The sequence below is a fragment of the Pseudophryne corroboree genome, unplaced genomic scaffold, assembly GCF_028390025.1.
Source record: "Pseudophryne corroboree isolate aPseCor3 unplaced genomic scaffold, aPseCor3.hap2 scaffold_935, whole genome shotgun sequence".
NCBI classification, from domain to species: domain Eukaryota; kingdom Metazoa; phylum Chordata; class Amphibia; order Anura; family Myobatrachidae; genus Pseudophryne; species Pseudophryne corroboree.
In genome coordinates this window covers 148,202-169,737 of record NW_026970515.1, presented here as the reverse complement: position 1 = coordinate 169,737, position 21,536 = coordinate 148,202, and the positions used below count along the sequence as shown (strand labels likewise).

The following is a 21,536-nucleotide window of genomic DNA, read 5'->3' as shown; positions in this document are numbered from 1 at the left end:
TGCTATATGCATTTTTTTTGTTAATTAAAGTAATCCAAAACTGGGATTGATATTTTGTCTCTTTTATTTTTACTTAAAGTACAATAACTTTTACCATTTTAATTTGTTTTAATAGTATATTGACAGTATTGTTTTCTTTCAAAAATCCACTTCATTTTCTTTACCCTATTATTAAAATGGTAATTGACAAAAACAAACTACATTGTCACCAGAAGAGCAATACAAAATGTACAAGTGATATATTAAAATCATCTTTCCAGCTTGAATTTCAATGATGCATTGGGGCAACGATTTTGTGAGAAACATCTTCACCCTTAAATAAAGATTTTCTTAATTCCTTACCTGTGTGCTAATTAGATATCACCTTGTTTTCACATTAAACAGACTTCCACATGAGAAAGCAGCAAGGATGCAGTGGCGTTAATGTTTCCTGGTGTCAACCTGTATTATTTCAGTAGACATTGAAATGAGGATACATCTTGCTGCCTTTCCAATGAAGCAAGTTTAATTTAGTAATAGGTGAAAAACCATCCCTACAAAGGTGTTAATCAGAGACTTGGCTTTGTGGACACTTTTCAGAGAACAAATTTGTTAGCATAAAAATAAAGCCAGAAAATGAAGAGCTGTTTAATCACGCAATTTGATTTTTTTGCCAGCATATTTCTTTTTCTCTGCAACCCACTGCTAAATTGTGCTTCCTAGATGTTTTTATAAAATCACTGAATCAAATCTAACTCTGATTACATCAGAGAAGGCCAGGTACCCTACACCATAACAGGGGGTATGAAATTTGACTTGTTTACTTAAAGATCACCAAAATCTGAAAACAAGGTCAATTACGTCCCTGGGTCGGATTGAACCACCAACCTTTTGGTTAATAGCCGTACACATTAACTGATTGCACCACAGAGACACTTTGCAAAAGTACATAATGACAAATGCTAATAAGCATTCATCTAAAACGTTTCCTAGAAAAACTTAAAAAAGTCAATAATCTGGAGAGTTTTTGTAAGATGTTTCTTCTATCAACCAACGAAGAAACACATTGGTACTTTCCCATGATGAGTGAGTGCTTCAGGATCTCTTGCACTTACATGTGCAGCAGAGTACAGCAATGGAAGAATGCTGGGCCCATAACCCAGAGGTAGGCAGATTGAAACTATCCTCTGCTATATGCATTTTTTTGTTTGTTAATTAAAGTAATCCAAAACTGGGATTGATATTTTGGCTCTTTTATTTTTACTTAAAGTACAATAACTTTTACCATTTTAATTTGTTTTAATAGTATATTGACAGTATTGTTTTCTTTCAAAAATCCACGTAATTTTCTTTACCCTATTATTAAAATGGTAATTGACAAAAACAAACTACATTGTCACCAGAAGAGCAATACAAAATGTACAAGTGATATATTAAAATCATCTTTCCAGCTTGAATTTCAATGATGCATTGGGGCAACGATTTTGTGAGAAACATCTTCACCCTTAAATAAAGATTTTCTTAATTCCTTACCTGTGTGCTAATTAGATATCACCTTGTTTTCACATTAAACATACTTCCACATGAGAAAGCAGCAAGGATGCAGTGGCGTTAATGTTTCCTGGTGTCAACCTGTATTATTTCAGTAGACATTGAAATGAGGATGCATCTTGCTGCCTTTCCAATGAAGCAAGTTTAATTTAGTAATAGGTGAAAAACCATCCTTACAAAGGTGTTAATCAGAGACTTGGCTTTGTGGACACTTTTCAGAGAACAAATTTGTTAGCATAAAAATAAAGCCAGAAAATAAAGAGCTGTTTAATCACTCAATTGGATTTTTCTGCCAGCATATTTTTTTTCTCTGCAACCCACTGCTAAATTGTGCTTCCTAGCTGTTTTTATAAAATCACTGAATCAAATCTAACTCTGATTACATCAGAGAAGGCCAGGTACCCTACACCATAACAGGGGGTTTGAAATTTTGACTTGTCTACTTAAAGATCACCAAAATCTGATAACAAGGTCAATTAGGTCCCTGGGTGGGATTGAACCACCAACCTTTTGGTTAATAGCCGTACATACTAACTGATTGCGCCACAGAGACACTTTGCAAAAGTTCATACTGACAAAGGCTAATAAGCATTCATCTAAAACGTTTCCTAGAAAAACTTTAAAAAGTCAATAATCTGGAGAGTTTTTGTAAGATGTTTCTTCCATCAACCAACGAAGAAACACATTGGTACTTTCCCATGATGAGTGAGTGCTTCAGGATCTCTTGCACTTACATGTGCAGCAGAGTACTGCAATGGAAGCATGCTGGGCCCATAACCCAGAGGTAGGCAGATTGAAACTATCCTCTGCTATATGCATTTTTTTTGTTAATTAAAGTAATCCAAAACTGGGATTGATATTTTGTCTCTTTTATTTTTACTTAAAGTACAATAACTTTTACCATTTTAATTTGTTTTAATAGTATATTGACAGTATTGTTTTCTTTCAAAAATCCACTTCATTTTCTTTACCCTATTATTAAAATGGTAATTGACAAAAACAAACTACATTGTCACCAGAAGAGCAATACAAAATGTACAAGTGATATATTAAAATCATCTTTCCAGCTTGAATTTCAATGATGCATTGGGTCAATAATTTTGTGAGAAACATCTTCACCCTTAAATAAAGATTTTCTTAATTCCTTACCTGTGTGCTAATTAGATATCACCTTGTTTTCACATTAAACAGACTTCCACATGAGAAAGCAGCAAGGATGCAGTGGCGTTAATGTTTCCTGGTGTCAACCTGTATTATTTCAGTAGACATTGAAATGAGGATACATCTTGCTGCCTTTCCAATGAAGCAAGTTTAATTTAGTAATAGGTGAAAAACCATCCCTACAAAGGTGTTAATCAGAGACTTGGCTTTGTGGACACTTTTCAGAGAACAAATTTGTTAGCATAAAAATAAAGCCAGAAAATGAAGAGCTGTTTAATCACGCAATTTGATTTTTTTGCCAGCATATTTCTTTTTCTCTGCAACCCACTGCTAAATTGTGCTTCCTAGATGTTTTTATAAAATCACTGAATCAAATCTAACTCTGATTACATCAGAGAAGGCCAGGTACCCTACACCATAACAGGGGGTATGAAATTTGACTTGTCTACTTAAAGATCACCAAAATCTGATAACAAGGTCAATTACGTCCCTGGGTGGGATTGAACCACCAACCTTTTGGTTAATAGCCGTACACACTAACTGATTGCACCACAGAGACACTTTGCAAAAGTACATACTGACAAATGCTAATAAGCATTAATCTAAAACGTTTCCTAGAAAAACTTAAAAAAGTCAATAATCTGGAGAGTTTTTGTAAGATGTTTCTTCTATCAACCAACGAAGAAACACATTGGTACTTTCCCATGATGAGTGAGTGCTTCAGGATCTCTTGCACTTACATGTGCAGCAGAGTACAGCAATGGAAGAATGCTGGGCCCATAACCCAGAGGTAGGCAGATTGAAACTATCCTCTGCTATATGCATTTTTTTGTTTGTTAATTAAAGTAATCCAAAACTGGGATTGATATTTTGGCTCTTTTATTTTTACTTAAAGTACAATAACTTTTACCATTTTAATTTGTTTTAATAGTATATTGACAGTATTGTTTTCTTTCAAAAATCCACTTAATTTTCTTTACCCTATTATTAAAATGGTAATTGACAAAAACAAACTACATTGTCACCAGAAGAGCAATACAAAATGTACAAGTGATATATTAAAATCATCTTTCCAGCTTGAATTTCAATGATGCATTGGGGCAACGATTTTGTGAGAAACATCTTCACCCTTAAATAAAGATTTTCTTAATTCCTTACCTGTGTGCTAATTAGATATCACCTTGTTTTCACATTAAACAGACTTCCACATGAGAAAGCAGCAAGGATGCAGTGGCGTTAATGTTTCCTGGTGTCAACCTGTATTATTTCAGTAGACATTGAAATGAGGATGCATCTTGCTGCCTTTCCAATGAAGCAAGTTTAATTTAGTAATAGGTGAAAAACCATCCTTACAAAGGTGTTAATCAGAGACTTGGCTTTGTGGACACTTTTCAGAGAACAAATTTGTTAGCATAAAAATAAAGCCAGAAAATAAAGAGCTGTTTAATCACTCAATTGGATTTTTCTGCCAGCATATTTTTTTTCTCTGCAACCCACTGCTAAATTGTGCTTCCTAGCTGTTTTTATAAAATCACTGAATCAAATCTAACTCTGATTACATCAGAGAAGGCCAGGTACCCTACACCATAACAGGGGGTTTGAAATTTTGAAACTATCCTCTGCTATATGCATTTTTTTTTGTTAATTAAAGTAATCCAAAACTGGGATTGATATTTTGTCTCTTTTATTTTTACTTAAAGTACAATAACTTTTACCATTTTAATTTGTTTTAATAGTATATTGACAGTATTGTTTTCTTTCAAAAATCCACTTCATTTTCTTTACCCTATTATTAAAATGGTAATTGACAAAAACAAACTACATTGTCACCAGAAGAGCAATACAAAATGTACAAGTGATATATTAAAATCATCTTTCCAGCTTGAATTTCAATGATGCATTGGGTCAACAATTTTGTGAGAAACATCTTAACCCTTAAATAAAGATTTTCGTAATTCCTTACCTGTGTGCTAATTAGATATCACCTTGTTTTCACATTAAACAGACTTCCACATGAGAAAGCAGCAAGGATGCAGTGGCGTTAATGTTTCCTGGTGTCAACTTGTATTATTTCAGTAGACATTGAAATGAGGATGCATCTTGCTGCCTTTCCAATGAAGCAAGTTTAATTTAGTAATAGGTGAAAAACCATCCTTACAAAGGTGTTAATCAGAGACTTGGCTTTGTGGACACTTTTCAGAGAACAAATTTGTTAGCATAAAAATAAAGCCAGAAAATGAAGAGCTGTTTAATCACTCGATTGGATTTTTCTGCCAGCATATTTTTTTTCTCTGCAACCCACTGCTAGATTGTGCTTCCTAGCTGTTTTTTATAAAATCACTGAATCAAATCTAACTCTGATTACATCAGAGAAGGCCATGTACCCTACACCATAAGAGGAGGTTTGAAATTTTGATTTGTCTACTTAAATATCACCAAAATCTGATCACAAGGTTAATTACGTCCCTGGGTGGGATTGAACCACCAACCTTTTGGTTAATAGCCAAACACACTAACCGATTGCGCCACAGAGACACTTTGCAAAAAGTACATACTGACAAAGGCTAATAAGCATACATCTAGAACGTTTCCTAGAAAAACATTAAAAAATCAATAATCTGGAGAGTTTTTGTAAGATGTTTCTTCCATCAACCAACGAATAAACACATTGGTACTTTCCCATGATGAGTGAGTGCTTCAGGATCTCTTGCACTTACATGGGCAGCAGAGTACTGCAATGGAAGCATGCTGGACCCATAACCCAGAGGTAGGCAGATTGAAACTATCCTTTGCTATATGCATTTTTTTTTTAATTTAAGTAATCAAAACTGGGATTGATATTTTTGCTCTTTTATTTTTACTTAAAGTACAATAACTTTTACCATTTTAATTTGTTTTAATAGTATATTGACAGTATAGTTTTCTTTCAAAAATCCACTTAATTTTCTTTACCCTGTTATTAAAATGGTAATTGACAAAAAAAACTACATTGTCACCAGAAGAGCAATACAAAATGTACAAGTGATATATTAAAATCATCTTTCCAGCTTGAATTTCAATGATGCATTGGGGCAACAATTTTGTGAGAAACATCTTCACCCTTAAATAAAGATTTTCGTAATTCCTTACCTGTGTGCTAATTAGATATCACCTTGTTTTCACATTAAACAGACTTCCACATGAGAAAGCAGCAAGGATGCAGTGGCGTTAATGTTTCCTGGTGTCAACCTGTATTATTTCAGTAGACATTGAAATGAGGATGCATCTTGCTGCCTTTCCAATGAAGCAAGTTTAATTTAGTAATAGGTGAAAAACCATCCTTACAAAGGTGTTAATCAGAGACTTGGCTTTGTGGACACTTTTCAGAGAACAAATTTGTTAGCATAAAAATAAAGCCAGAAAATGAAGAGCTGTTTAATCACTCAATTGGATTTTTACTGCCAGCATATTTTTTTTCTCTGCAACCCACTGCTAAATTGTGCTTCCTAGCTGTTTTTTATAAAATCACTGAATCAAATCTAACTCTGATTACATCAGAGAAGGCCAGGTACCCTACACAATAAGAGGGGGTTTGAAATTTTGACTTGTCTACTTTAATATCACCAAAATCAGATAACAAGGTAAATTACGTCCCTGGGTGGGATTGAACCACCAACCTTTTGGATAATAACCGAACACGCTAACTGATTGCGCCACAGTGACACTTTGCAAACGTACATTCTGACAAACGCTAATAAGCATTCATCTAGAACGTTTCCTAGAAAAACTTTAAAAAGTCAATAATCTGGAGAGTTTTTGTAAGATGTTTCTTCCATCAATCAACGAAGAACATTCAAGCTGATTTCTTGCAGCAGCTGGGCACTGTAACAGCTCCAGAGCTGCTCTGTAAGGCAACTAAAAGGGTGTGGGCCCTGCAGCACTACCTGTAGTTCGCATTGTGCGTTGGAAGGCACAAAGTAAGCAGACGGGAGAAGTCAAGATAGTGCGCAAGGGCATAGAAGGGAGCGGCTCAAGAAAAGAGAAGTGGAAACAGACAGCAAACTAGGCTGGAGAGAGACCTGAGACAAAGAGATCTGAATTATATGAGAGCCGACCAGGGGAAACACAAATTATGCAGTCGAGTTTCCCACATTTGGGGAAATCGCTGGAGCAGCACACACAGAGTGCAATGGGTGAGCCTTGCCCTGGGAGAAGCACCTTCATGATCATAGTATCTCACCTGGCAGGTAAGTAGGAGTTGGGCAAGAGCTGAGGAGGGTCGCTGCTCGGGCACCCCCCTGTCAAGTGAAGGAGATCCAACTGAGGCAGCACAAGAGAACTCTCGAAAGAAGAACAAGGCTAGAGGAAGATCTGAGACACAGAAATCTGGCTTTTACCAGAGCTGACCAGAGGAAAGCACAAACACAGTCCCCCACTACCACAAATAATGCAGTCGAGTTTCCCACATTTGGGGAAATCACAGGGGTCAGCATACCCAGAATGCAATGAATGAACCTCACCCTGGGAGAACAATCTTCATGACCATGGTATCTCCTATGCAAAATAAGTATGATTTGGGATAGGGCTGGGGAGGGCCGCTGCTCAGGCACATCTCTGTCAAGTAAAGGAGATTCAACTGAGGCAGCACAAGGGAACTCTCATCTGGGGACAACAACTGCAGGGAGAACACATATTTTCAGATGAACATGGGAGGGCAGAAGGCTGCCTAATACTGAAGCACCCCCAAACAACAAACCAAATGCAATAACTAGTACAAGCATTCCTGGGGGAAGGCCTGCAGCAGATGGATTTGCATATGGTGATGTCATCCAAGCAGTGGGTCAAAGTTGGCTTCAACCCTCGTCTGCATATGAAAAGAGAAAAGGGGCGTGCAGGGCATGGCGGCCTTTTGCGGCGCTTGGATGACCCCTAGTTCGCATTAAACACCTCCACCCTACTTCGGTGTGGGGCTCTTGTTGGCTATGCCCCAGCCCCTGAAGCATTCAAGCTGATTACTTGCAGCAGCTGGGCACTGTAATAGCTCCAGAGCTGCTCTGTAAGGCAAGTAAAAGGGTGTGGGCCCTGCAGCACTACCTGTAGTTCGCATTGTGCGTTGGAAGGCACAAAGTAAGCAGATGGGAGAAGTCAAGATAGTGCGCAAGGGCATAGAAGGGAGCGGCTCAAGAAAAGAGAAGTTGAAACAGACAGCAAACTAGGCTGGAGAGAGACCTGAGACAAACAGATCTGAATTATACGAGAGCTGACCAGGGGAAACACAAATTATGCAGTCAAGTTTCCCACATTTGGGGAAATCACAGGAGCAGCACACCCAGAGTGCAATGGGTGAGCCTTGCCCTGGGAGAAGCACCTTCATGATCATAGTATCTCACCTGGCAGGTAAGTAGGAGTTGGGCTTGAGCTGGGGAGGGTCGATGCTCGGGCACCCCCCTGTCAAGTGAAGGAGATCCAACTGAGGCAGCACAAGGGAACTCTCGAAAGAAGAACAAGGCTAGAGGAAGATCTGAGACAAATAAATATGACTTTTACCAGAGCTGACCAGAGGAAAGCACAAACATAGTCCCCCACTACCACAAATAATGCAGTTGAGTTTCCCACATTTGGGGAAATCATAGGAGTCAGCATACCCAGAATGCAATGAATGAACCTCACCCTGGGAGAACAATCTTCATGACCATGGTATCTCCTATGCAAAATAAGTATGATTTGGGATAGGGCTGGGGAGGGCCGCTGCTCAGGCACATCTCTGTCAAGTAAAGGAGATTCAACTGAGGCAGCACAAGGGAACTCTCATCTGGGGACAACAACTGCAGGGAGAACACATATTTTCAGATGAACATGGGAGGGCAGAAGGCTGCCTAATACTGAAGCACCCCCAAACAACAAACCAAATGCAACAACTAGTGCAAGCATTCCTGGGGGAAGGCCTGCAGCAGATTGATTTGCATATGGTAATGCCATCCAAGCAGTGGGTCAAAGTTGGCTTCAACCCTCGTCTGCATATGAAAAGAGAAAAGGGGCGTGCAGGGCATGGCGGCCTTTTGCGGCGCTTGGGTGACCCTTAGTTCGCATTAAACACCCCCACCCTCCTTCGGTGTGGGGCTCATGTTGGCAATGCCCCAGCCCCTGAAGCATTCAAGCTGATTTCTTGCAGCAGCTGGGCACTGTAACAGCTCCAGAGCTGCTCTGTGAGGCAAGTAAAAGGGTGTGGGCCCTGCAGCACTACCTGTAGTTTGCATTGTGTGTTGGAAGGCACAAAGTAAGCAGACGGGAGAAGTCAGGATAGTGCGCAAGGGCATAGAAGGGAGCGGCTCAAGAAAAGAGAAGTGGAAACAGACAGCAAACTAGGCTGGAGAGAGACCTGAGACAAAGAGATCTGAATTATATGAGAGCCGACCAGGGGAAACACAAATTATGCAGTCAAGTTTCCCTCATTTGGGGAAATCACAGGGGCAGCACACCCAGAGTGCAATGGGTGAGCCTTGCCCTGGGAGAAGCACCTGCATGATCATAGTATCTCACCTGGCAGGTAAGTAGGAGTTGGGCTAGAGCTGCGAAGGGTCGCTGCTCGGGTACCCCCCTGTCAAGTGAAGGAGATCCAACTGAGGCAGCACAAGGGAACTCTCGAAAGAGGAACAAGGCTAGAGAAAGATCTGAGACAAAGAAATCTGATTTTTACCAGAGTTGACCAGAAGAAAGCACAAACACAGTCCCCCACTACCACAAATAATGCAGTTGAGTTTCCCACATTTGGGGAAATCACAGGGGTCAGCATACCCAGAATGCAATGAATGAATCTCACCCTGGGAGAACAATCTTCATGACCATGGTATCTCCTATGCAAAATAAGTATGATTTGGGATAGGGCTGGGGAGGGCCGCTGCTCAGGCACATCTCTGTCAAGTAAAGGAGATTCAACTGAGGCAGCACAAGGGAACTCTCATCTGGGGACAACAACTGCCAGAAGAGCAATACAAAATGTACAAGTGATATATTAAAATCATCTTTCCAGCTTGAATTTCAATGATGCATTGGGGCAACGATTTTATGAGAAACATCTTCACCCTTAAATAAAGATTTTCTTAATTCCTTACCTGTGTGCTAATTAGATATCACCTTGTTTTCACATTAAACAGACTTCCACATGAGAAAGCAGCAAGGATGCAGTGGCGTTAATGTTTCCTGGTGTCAACCTGTATTATTTCAGTAGACATTGAAATGAGGATGCATCTTGCTGCCTTTCCAATGAAGCAAGTTTAATTTAGTAATAGGTGAAAAACCATCCCTACAAAGGTGTTAATCAGAGACTTGGCTTTGTGGACACTTTTCAGAGAACAAATTTGTTAGCATAAAAATAAAGCCAGAAAATGAAGAGCTGTTTAATCACTCAATTGGATTTTTTTGCCAGCATATTTCTTTTTCTCTGCAACCCACTGCTAAATTGTGCTTCCTAGCTGTTTTTATAAAATCACTGAATCAAATCTAACTCTGATTACATCAGAGAAGGCCAGGTACCCTACACCATAACAGGGGGTTTGAAATTTTGACTTGTCTACTTAAAGATCACCAAAATCTGATCACAAGGTCAATTACGTCCCTGGGTGTGATTGAACCACTAACCTTTTGGTTAGTAGCCATACACACTAACTGATTGCGCCACAGAGACACTTTGCAGAAGTAAATACTGACAAAGGCTAATAAGCATTCATCTAAAACGTTTCCTAGAAAAACTTTAAAAAGTCAATAATCTGGAGAGTTTTTGTAAGATGTTTCTTCCATCAACCAACGAAGAAACACATTGGTACTTTCCCATGATGAGTGAGTGCTTCAGGATCTCTTGCACTTACATGTGCAGCAGAGTACAGCAATGGAAGCATGCTGGGCCCATAACCCAGAGGTAGGCAGATTGAAACTATCCTCTACTATATGCATTTTTTTTTGTTAATTAAAGTAATCCAAAACTGGGATTGATATTTTGGCTCTTTTATTTTTACTTAAAGTACAATAACTTTTACCATTTTAATTTGTTTTAATAGTATATTGACAGTATTGTTTTCTTTCAAAAATCCACTTAATTTTCTTTACCCTATTATTAAAATGGTAATTGACAAAAACAAACTACATTGTCACCAGAAGAGCAATACAAAATGTACAAGTGACAAAGGCTAATAAGCATACATCTAGAACGTTTCCTAGAAAAACATTAAAAAATCAATAATCTGGAGAGTTTTTGTAAGATGTTTCTTCCATCAACCAATGAATAAACACATTGGTACTTTCCCATGATGAGTGAGTGCTTCAGGATCTCTTGCACTTACATGTGCAGCAGAGTACTGCACTGGAAGCATGCTGGACCCATAACCCAGAGGTAGGCAGATTGAAACTATCCTTTGCTATATGCATTTTTTTTGTTAATTTAAGTAATCAAAACTGGGATTGATATTTTTGCTCTTTTATTTTTACTTAAAGTACAATAACTTTTACCATTTTAATTTGTTTTAATAGTATATTGACAGTATAGTTTTCTTTCAAAAATCCACTTAATTTTCTTTACCCTATTATTAAAATGGTAATTGACAAAAAAAACTACATTGTCACCAGAAGAGCAATACAAAATGTACAAGTGATATATTAAAATCATCTTTCCAGCTTGAATTTCAATGATGCATTGGGGCAACAATTTTGTGAGAAACATCTTCACCCTTAAATAAAGATTTTCTTAATTCCTTACCTGTGTGCTAATTAGATATCACCTTGTTTTCACATTAAACAGACTTCCACATGAGAAAGCAGCAAGGATGCAGTGGCGTTAATGTTTCCTGGTGTCAACCTGTATTATTTCAGTAGACATTGAAATGAGGATGCATCTCTCTGCCTTTCCAATGAAGCAAGTTTAATTTAGTAATAGGTGAAAAACCATCCCTACAAAGGTGTTAATCAGAGACTTGGCTTTGTGGACACTTTTCAGAGAACAAATTTGTTAGCATAAAAATAAAGCCAGAAAATGAAGAGCTGTTTAATCACGCAATTTGATTTTTTTGCCAGCATATTTCTTTTTCTCTGCAACCCACTGCTAAATTGTGCTTCCTAGATGTTTTTATAAAATCACTGAATCAAATCTAACTCTGATTACATCAGAGAAGGCCAGGTACCCTACACCATAACAGGGGGTATGAAATTTGACTTGTCTACTTAAAGATCACCAAAATCTGATAACAAGGTCAGTTAGGTCCCTGGGTGGGATTGAACCACCAACCTTTTGGTTAATAGCCATACATACTAACTGATTGCGCCACAGAGACACTTTGCAAAAGTCCATACTGACAAAGGCTAATAAGCATTCATCTAAAACGTTTCCTAGCAAAACTTTAAAAAGTCAATAATCTGGAGAGTTTTTGTAAGATGTTTCTTCTATCAACCAACGAAGAAACACATTGGTACTTTCCCATGATGAGTGAGTGCTTCAGGATCTCTTGCACTTACATGTGCAGCAGAGTACAGCAATGGAAGAATGCTGGGCCCATAACCCAGAGGTAGGCAGATTGAAACTATCCTCTGCTATATGCATTTTTTTGTTTGTTAATTAAAGTAATCCAAAACTGGGATTGATATTTTGGCTCTTTTATTTTTACTTAAAGTACAATAACTTTTACCATTTTAATTTGTTTTAATAGTATATTGACAGTATTGTTTTCTTTCAAAAATCCACTTAATTTTCTTTACCCTATTATTAAAATGGTAATTGACAAAAACAAACTACATTGTCACCAGAAGAGCAATACAAAATGTACAAGTGATATATTAAAATCATCTTTCCAGCTTGAATTTCAATGATGCATTGGTGCAACGATTTTGTGAGAAACATCTTCACCCTTAAATAAAGATTATCTTAATTCCTTACCTGTGTGCTAATTAGATATCACCTTGTTTTCACATTAAACAGACTTCCACATGAGAAAGCAGCAAGGATGCAGTGGCGTTAATGTTTCCTGGTGTCAACCTGTATTATTTCAGTAGACATTGAAATGAGGATGCATCTTGCTGCCTTTCCAAAGAAGCAAGTTTAATTTAGTAATAGGTGAAAAACCATCCTTACAAAGGTGTTAATCAGAGACTTGGCTTTGTGGACACTTTTCAGAGAACAAATTTGTTAGCATAAAAATAAAGCCTGAAAATAAAGAGCTGTTTAATCACTCAATTGGATTTTTCTGCCAGCATATTTTTTTTCTCTGCAACCCACTGCTAAATTGTGCTTCCTAGCTGTTTTTATAAAATCACTGAATCAAATCTAACTCTGATTACATCAGAGAAGGCCAGGTACCCTACACCATAACAGGGGGTTTGAAATTTTGACTTGTCTACTTAAAGATCACCAAAATCTGATAACAAGGTCAATTAGGTCCCTGGGTGGGATTGAACCACCAACCTTTTGGTTAATAGCCGTACATACTAACTGATTGCGCCACAGAGACACTTTGCAAAAGTCTATACTGACAAAGGCTAATAAGCATTCATCTAAAACGTTTCCTAGAAAAACTTTAAAAAGTCGATAATCTGGAGAGTTTTTGTAAGATGTTTCTTCCATCAACCAACGAAGAAACACATTGGTACTTTCCCATGATGAGTGAGTGCTTCAGGATCTCTTGCACTTACATGGGCAGCAGAGTACTGCAATGGAAGCATGCTGGACCCATAACCCAGAGGTAGGCAGATTGAAACTATCCTTTGCTATATGCATTTTTTTTGTTAATTTAAGTAATCAAAACTGGGATTGATATTTTTGCTCTTTTATTTTTACTTAAAGTACAATAACTTTTACCATTTTAATTTGTTTTAATAGTATATTGACAGTATAGTTTTCTTTCAAAAATCCACTTAATTTTCTTTACCCTGTTATTAAAATGGTAATTGACAAAAAAAACTACATTGTCACCAGAAGAGCAATACAAAATGTACAAGTGATATATTAAAATCATCTTTCCAGCTTGAATTTCAATGATGCATTGGGGCAACAATTTTGTGAGAAACATCTTCACCCTTAAATAAAGATTTTCGTAATTCCTTACCTGTGTGCTAATTAGATATCACCTTGTTTTCACATTAAACAGACTTCCACATGAGAAAGCAGCAAGGATGCAGTGGCGTTAATGTTTCCTGGTGTCAACCTGTATTATTTCAGTAGACATTGAAATGAGGATGCATCTTGCTGCCTTTCCAATGAAGCAAGTTTAATTTAGTAATAGGTGAAAAACCATCCTTACAAAGGTGTTAATCAGAGACTTGGCTTTGTGGACACTTTTCAGAGAACAAATTTGTTAGCATAAAAATAAAGCCAGAAAATGAAGAGCTGTTTAATCACTCAATTGGATTTTTCTGCCAGCATATTTTTTTTCTCTGCAACCCACTGCTAAATTGTGCTTCCTAGCTGTTTTTTATAAAATCACTGAATCAAATCTAACTCTGATTACATCAGAGAAGGCCAGGTACCCTACACAATAAGAGGGGGTTTGAAATTTTGACTTGTCTACTTTAATATCACCAAAATCTGATCACAAGGTCAATTACGTCCCTGGGTGGGATTGAACCACCAACCTTTTGGTTAATAGCCGAACACACTAACCGATTGCGCCACCGAGACACTTTGCAAACAGTACTTACTGACAAAGGCTAATAAGCATACATCTAGAACGTTTCCTAGAAAAACATTAAAAAATCAATAATCTGGAGAGTTTTTGTAAGATGTTTCTTCCATCAACCAATGAATAAACACATTGGTACTTTCCCATGATGAGTGAGTGCTTCAGGATCTCTTGCACTTACATGTGCAGCAGAGTACTGCAATGGAAGCATGCTGGACCCATAACCCAGAGGTAGGCAGATTGAAACTATCCTTTGCTATATGCATTTTTTTTGTTAATTTAAGTAATCAAAACTGGGATTGATATTTTTGCTCTTTTATTTTTACTTAAAGTACAATAACTTTTACCATTTTAATTTGTTTTAATAGTATATTGACAGTATAGTTTTCTTTCAAAAATCCACTTAATTTTCTTTACCCTATTATTAAAATGGTAATTGACAAAAAAAACTACATTGTCACCAGAAGAGCAATACAAAATGTACAAGTGATATATTAAAATCATCTTTCCAGCTTGAATTTCAATGATGCATTGGGGCAACAATTTTGTGAGAAACATCTTCACCCTTAAATAAAGATTTTCTTAATTCCTTACCTGTGTGCTAATTAGATATCACCTTGTTTTCACATTAAACAGACTTCCACATGAGAAAGCAGCAAGGATGCAGTGGCGTTAATGTTTCCTGGTGTCAACCTGTATTATTTCAGTAGACATTGAAATGAGGATGCATCTCTCTGCCTTTCCAATGAAGCAAGTTTAATTTAGTAATAGGTGAAAAACCATCCCTACAAAGGTGTTAATCAGAGACTTGGCTTTGTGGACACTTTTCAGAGAACAAATTTGTTAGCATAAAAATAAAGCCAGAAAATGAAGAGCTGTTTAATCACGCAATTTGATTTTTTTGCCAGCATATTTCTTTTTCTCTGCAACCCACTGCTAAATTGTGCTTCCTAGATGTTTTTATAAAATCACTGAATCAAATCTAACTCTGATTACATCAGAGAAGGCCAGGTACCCTACACCATAACAGGGGGTATGAAATTTGACTTGTCTACTTAAAGATCACCAAAATCTGATAACAAGGTCAATTAGGTCCCTGGGTGGGATTGAACCACCAACCTTTTGGTTAATAGCCGTACATACTAACTGATTGCGCCACAGAGACACTTTGCAAAAGTTCATACTGACAAAGGCTAATAAGCATTCATCTAAAACGTTTCCTAGAAAAAGTTTAAAAAGTCAATAATCTGGAGAGTTTTTGTAAGATGTTTCTTCCATCAACCAACGAAGAAACACATTGGTACTTTCCCATGATGAGTGAGTGCTTCAGGATCTCTTGCACTTACATGTGCAGCAGAGTACTGCAATGGAAGCATGCTGGGCCCATAACCCAGAGGTAGGCAGATTGAAACTATCCTCTGCTATATGCATTTTTTTTTGTTAATTAAAGTAATCCAAAACTGGGATTGATATTTTGGCTCTTTTATTTTTACTTAAAGTACAATAACTTTTACCATTTTAATTTGTTTTAATAGTATATTGACAGTATTGTTTTCTTTCAAAAATCCACTTCATTTTCTTTACCCTATTATTAAAATGGTAATTGACAAAAACAAACTACATTGTCACCAGAAGAGCAATACAAAATGTACAAGTGATATATTAAAATCATCTTTCCAGCTTGAATTTCAATGATGCATTGGGGCAACGATTTTGTGAGAAACATCTTCACCCTTAAATAAAGATTTTCTTAATTCCTTACCTGTGTGCTAATTAGATATCACCTTGTTTTCATATTAAACAGACTTCCACATGAGAAAGCAGCAAGGATGCAGTGGCGTTAATGTTTCCTGGTGTCAACCTGTATTATTTCAGTAGACATTGAAATGAGGATGCATCTTGCTGCCTTTCCAATGAAGCAAGTTTAATTTAGTAATAGGTGAAAAACCATCCCTACAAAGGTGTTAATCAGAGACTTGGCTTTGTGGACATTTTTCAGAGAACAAATTTGTTAGCATAAAAATAAAGCCAGAAAATGAAGAGCTGTTTAATCACGCAATTTGATTTTTTTGCCCAGCATATTTCTTTTTCTCTGCAACCCACTGCTAAATTGTGCTTCCTAGCTGTTTTTATAAAATCACTGAATCAAATCTAACTCTGATTACATCAGAGAAGGCCAAGTACCCTACACCATAACAGGGGGTTTGAAATTTTGACTTGTCTACTTAAAGATCACCAAAATCTGATAACAAGGTCAATTAGGTCCCTAGGTGGGATTGAACCACCAACCTTTTGGTTAATAGCCGTACATACTAACTGATTGCGCCACAGAGACACTTTGCAAAAGTCCATAATGACAAAGGCTAATAAGCATTCATCTAAAACGTTTCCTAGCAAAACTTTAAAAAGTCAATAATCTGGAGAGTTTTTGTAAGATGTTTCTTCCATCAACCAACGAAGAAACACATTGGTACTTTCCCATGATGAGTGAGTGCTTCAGGATCTCTTGCACTTACATGTGCAGCAGAGTACAGCAATGGAAGCATGCTGGACCCATAACCCAGAGGTAGGCAGATTGAAACTATCCTCTGCTGTATGCTTTTTTTTTTGTTAATTAAAGTAATCCAAAACTGGGATTGATATTTTGGCTCTTTTATTTTTACTTAAAGTACAATAACTTTTACCATTTTAATTTGTTTTAATAGTATATTGACAGTATTGTTTTCTTTCAAAAATCCACTTAATTTTCTTTACCCTATTATTAAAATGGTAATTGACAAAAACAAACTACATTGTCACCAGAAGAGCAATACAAAATGTACAAGTGATATATTAAAATCATCTTTCCAGCTTGAATTTCAATGATGCATTGGGGCAACGATTTTGTGAGAAACATCTTCACCCTTAAATAAAGATTTTCTTAATTCCTTACCTGTGTGCTAATTAGATATCACCTTGTTTTCACATTAAACAGACTTCCACATGAGAAAGCAGCAAGGATGCAGTGGCGTTAATGTTTCCTGGTGTCAACTTGTATTATTTCAGTAGACATTGAAATGAGGATGCATCTTGCTGCCTTTCCAATGAAGCAAGTTTAATTTAGTAATAGGTGAAAAACCATCCCTACAAAGGTGTTAATCAGAGACTTGGCTTTGTGGACACTTTTCAGAGAACAAATTTGTTAGCATAAAAATAAAGCCAGAAATTGAGCTGTTTAATCACGCAATTTGATTTTTTTGCCAGCATATTTCTTTTTCTCTGCAACCCACTGCTAAATTGTGCTTCCTAGATGTTTTTATAAAATCACTGAATCAAATCTAACTCTGATTACATCAGAGAAGGCCAGGTACCCTACACCATAACAGGGGGTATGAAATTTGACTTGTCTACTTAAAGATCACCAAAATCTGATAACAAGGTCAATTAGGTCCCTGGGTGGGATTGAACCACCAACCTTTTGGTTAATAGCCGTACATACTAACTGATTGCGCCACAGAGACACTTTGCAAAAGTTCATACTGACAAAGGCTAATAAGCATTCATCTAAAACGTTTCCTAGAAAAACTTAAAAAAGTCAATAATCTGGAGAGTTTTTGTAAGATGTTTCTTCTAATCAACCAACGAAGAAACACATTGGTACTTTCCCATGATGAGTGAGTGCTTCAGGATCTCTTGCACTTACATGTGCAGCAGAGTACAGCAATGGAAGCATGCTGGGCCCATAACCCAGAGGTAGGCAGATTGAAACTATCCTCTGCTATATGCATTTTTTTGTTTGTTAATTTAAGTAATCCAAAACAGGGATTGATATTTTGGCTCTTTTATTTTTACTTAAAGTACAATAACTTTTACCATTTTAATTTGTTTTAATAGTATATTGACAGTATTGTTTTCTTTCAAAAATCCACTTAATTTTCTTTACCCTATTATTAAAATGGTAATTGACAAAAACAAACTACATTGTCACCAGAAGAGCAATACAAAATGTACAAGTGATATATTAAAATCATCTTTCCAGCTTGAATTTCAATGATGCATTGGGTCAACAATTTTGTGAGAAACATCTTCACCCTTAAATAAAGATTTTCTTAATTCCTTACCTGTGTGCTAATTAGATATCACCTTGTTTTCACATTAAACAGACTTCCACATGAGAAAGCAGCAAGGATGCAGTGGCGTTAATGTTTCCTGGTGTCAACTTGTATTATTTCAGTAGACATTGAAATGAGGATGCATCTTGCTGCCTTTCCAATGAAGCAAGTTTAATTTAGTAATAGGTGAAAAACCATCCTTACAAAGGTGTTAATCAGAGACTTGGCTTTGTGGACACTTTTCAGAGAACAAATTTGTTAGCATAAAAATAAAGCCAGAAAATGAAGAGCTGTTTAATCACTCGATTGGATTTTTCTGCCAGCATATTTTTTTTCTCTGCAACCCACTGCTAAATTGTGCTTCCTAGCTGTTTTTTATAAAATCACTGAATCAAATCTAACTCTGATTACATCAGAGAAGGCCATGTACCCTACACCATAAGAGGATGTTTGAAATTTTGACTTGTCTACTTAAATATCACCAAAATCTGATCACAAGGTTAATTACATCCCTGGGTGGGATTGAACCACCAACCTTTTGGTTAATAGCCAAACACACTAACCGATTGCGCCACAGAGTCCATACTGACAAAGGCTAATAAGCATACATCTAGAACGTTTCCTAGAAAAACATAAAAAAATCAATAATCTGGAGAGTTTTTGTAAGATGTTTCTTCCATCAACCAACGAATAAACACATTGGTACTTTCCCATGATGAGTGAGTGCTTCAGGATCTCTTGCACTTACATGTGCAGCAGAGTACTGCAATGGAAGCATGCTGGACCCATAACCCAGAGGTAGGCAGATTGAAACTGTCCTTTGCTATATGCATTTTTTTTTTGTTAATTTAAGTAATCAAAACTGGGATTGATATTTTTGCTCTTTTATTTTTACTTAAAGTACAATAACTTTTACCATTTTAATTTGTTTTAATAGTATATTGACAGTATAGTTTTCTTTCAAAAATCCACTTAATTTTCTTTACCCTATTATTAAAATGGTAATTGACAAAAAAAACTACATTGTCTCCAGAAGAGCAATACAAAATGTACAAGTGATATATTAAAATCATATTTCCAGCTTGAATTTCAATGATGCATTGGGGCAACAATTTTGTGAGAAACATCTTCACCCTTAAATAAAGATTTTCGTAATTTCTTACCTGTGTGCTAATTAGATATCACCTTGTTTTCACATTAAACAGACTTCCACATGAGAAAGCAGCAAGGATGCAGTGGCGTTAATATTTCCTGGTGTCAACCTGTATTATTTCAGTAGACATTGAAATGAGGATGCATCTTGCTGCCTTTCCAATGAAGCAAGTTTAATTTAGTAATAGGTGAAAAACCATCCTTACAAAGGTGTTAATCAGAGACTTGGCTTTGTGGACACTTTTCAGAGAACAAATTTGTTAGCATAAAAATAAAGCCAGAAAATGAAGAGCTGTTTAATCACGCAATTTGATTTTTTTGCCAGCATATTTCTTTTTCTCTGCAACCCACTGCTAAATTGTGCTTCCTAGATGTTTTTATAAAATCACTGAATCAAATCTAACTCTGATTACATCAGAGAAGGCCAGGTACCCTACACCATAACAGGGGGTATGAAATTTGACTTGTCTACTTAAAGATCACCAAAATCTGATAACAAGGTCAATTAGGTCCCTGAGTAAGATTGAACCACCAACCTTTTGGTTAATAGCCGTACATACTAACTGATTGCGCCACAGAGACACTTTGCAAAAGTCCATACTGACAAAGGCTAATAAGCATTCATCTAAAACGTTTCCTAGCAAAACTTTAAAAAGTCAATAATCTGGAGAGTTTTTGTAAGATGTTTCTTCCATCAACCAACGAAGAAACACATTGGTACTTTCCCATGATGAGTGAGTGCTTCAGGATCTCTTGCACTTACATGTGCAGCAGAGTACTGCAATGGAAGCATGCTGGGCCCATAACCCAGAGGTAGGCAGATTGAAACTATCCTCTGCTATATGCATTTTTTTTTGTTAATTAAAGTAATCCAAAACTGGGATTGATATTTTGTCTCTTTTATTTTTACTTAAAGTACAATAACTTTTACCATTTTAATTTGTTTTAATAGTATATTGACAGTATTGTTTTCTTTCAAAAATCCACTTCATTTTCTTTACCCTATTATTAAAATGGTAATTGACAAAAACAAACTACATTGTCACCAGAAGAGCAATACAAAATGTACAAGTGATATATCAAATTCATCTTTCCAGCTTGAATTTCAATGATGCATTGGGTCAACAATTTTGTGAGAAACATCTTCACCCTTAAATAAAGATTTTCTTAATTCCTTACCTGTGTGCTAATTAGATATCACCTTGTTTTCACATTAAACAGACTTCCACATGAGAAAGCAGCAAGGATGCAGTGGCGTTAATGTTTCCTGGTGTCAACTTGTATTATTTCAGTAGACATTGAAATGAGGATGCATCTTGCTGCCTTTCCAATGAAGCAAGTTTAATTTAGTAATAGGTGAAAAACCATCCTTACAAAGGTGTTAATCAGAGACTTGGCTTTGTGGACACTTTTCAGAGAACAAATTTGTTAGCATAAAAATAAAGCCAGAAAATGAAGAGCTGTTTAATCACTCAATTGGATTTTTCTGCCAGCATATTTTTTTTCTCTGCAACCCACTGCTAAATTGTGCTTCCTAGCTGTTTTTTATAAAATCACTGAATCAAATCTAACTCTGATTACATCAGAGAAGGCCAGGTACCCTACACAATAAGAGGGGGTTTGAAATTTTGACTTGTCTACTTAAATATCACCAAAATCTGATCACAAGGTCAATCAGGTCCCTGGGTGGGATTGAACCACCAACCTTTCGGTTAATAGCCGTACATACTAACTGATTGCGCCACAGAGACCCTTTTACTTGCCTTACAGAGCAGCTCTGGAGCTGTTACAGTGCCCAGCTGCTGCAAGAAATCAGCTTGAATGCTTAAGGGGCTGGGGCATAGCCAACATGAGCCCCACACCGAAGGAGGGTGGAGGTGTTTAATGCGAACTAGGGGTCATCCAAGCGCCGCAAAAGGCCGCCATGCCCTGCACGCCCCTTTTCTCTTTTCATATGCAGACGAGG

The 21,536-nt window shown here is 36.9% G+C and overlaps 5 non-coding genes and 2 pseudogenes across 5 annotated transcripts; all 7 read right to left on the bottom strand.

Moving 5' to 3' along the window:
• Positions 1-5,152: 5,152 nt before the first annotated feature.
• On the bottom strand, positions 5,153-5,226 carry TRNAN-AUU (transfer RNA asparagine (anticodon AUU)). The gene has a single exon. It is a non-coding gene; the product is annotated as a tRNA-Asn (tRNA).
• Positions 5,227-6,783: 1,557 nt separating this feature from the next.
• LOC135047588 (U1 spliceosomal RNA) lies at positions 6,784-6,925 on the bottom strand (annotated as a pseudogene).
• Positions 6,926-7,077: 152 nt separating this feature from the next.
• On the bottom strand, positions 7,078-7,241 carry LOC135047552 (U1 spliceosomal RNA). Its single transcript, XR_010239575.1, has one exon. It is a non-coding gene; the product is annotated as a U1 spliceosomal RNA (small nuclear RNA).
• Positions 7,242-7,912: 671 nt separating this feature from the next.
• Positions 7,913-8,075, bottom strand: LOC135047582 (U1 spliceosomal RNA). Its single transcript, XR_010239603.1, has one exon. It is a non-coding gene; the product is annotated as a U1 spliceosomal RNA (small nuclear RNA).
• Positions 8,076-8,227: 152 nt separating this feature from the next.
• On the bottom strand, positions 8,228-8,391 carry LOC135047569 (U1 spliceosomal RNA). Its single transcript, XR_010239591.1, has one exon. It is a non-coding gene; the product is annotated as a U1 spliceosomal RNA (small nuclear RNA).
• Positions 8,392-9,083: 692 nt separating this feature from the next.
• On the bottom strand, positions 9,084-9,225 carry LOC135047543 (U1 spliceosomal RNA; annotated as a pseudogene).
• A 152-nt stretch (positions 9,226-9,377) lies between these two features.
• On the bottom strand, positions 9,378-9,541 carry LOC135047563 (U1 spliceosomal RNA). The gene has a single exon (XR_010239586.1). It is a non-coding gene; the product is annotated as a U1 spliceosomal RNA (small nuclear RNA).
• Positions 9,542-21,536: the final 11,995 nt, after the last annotated feature.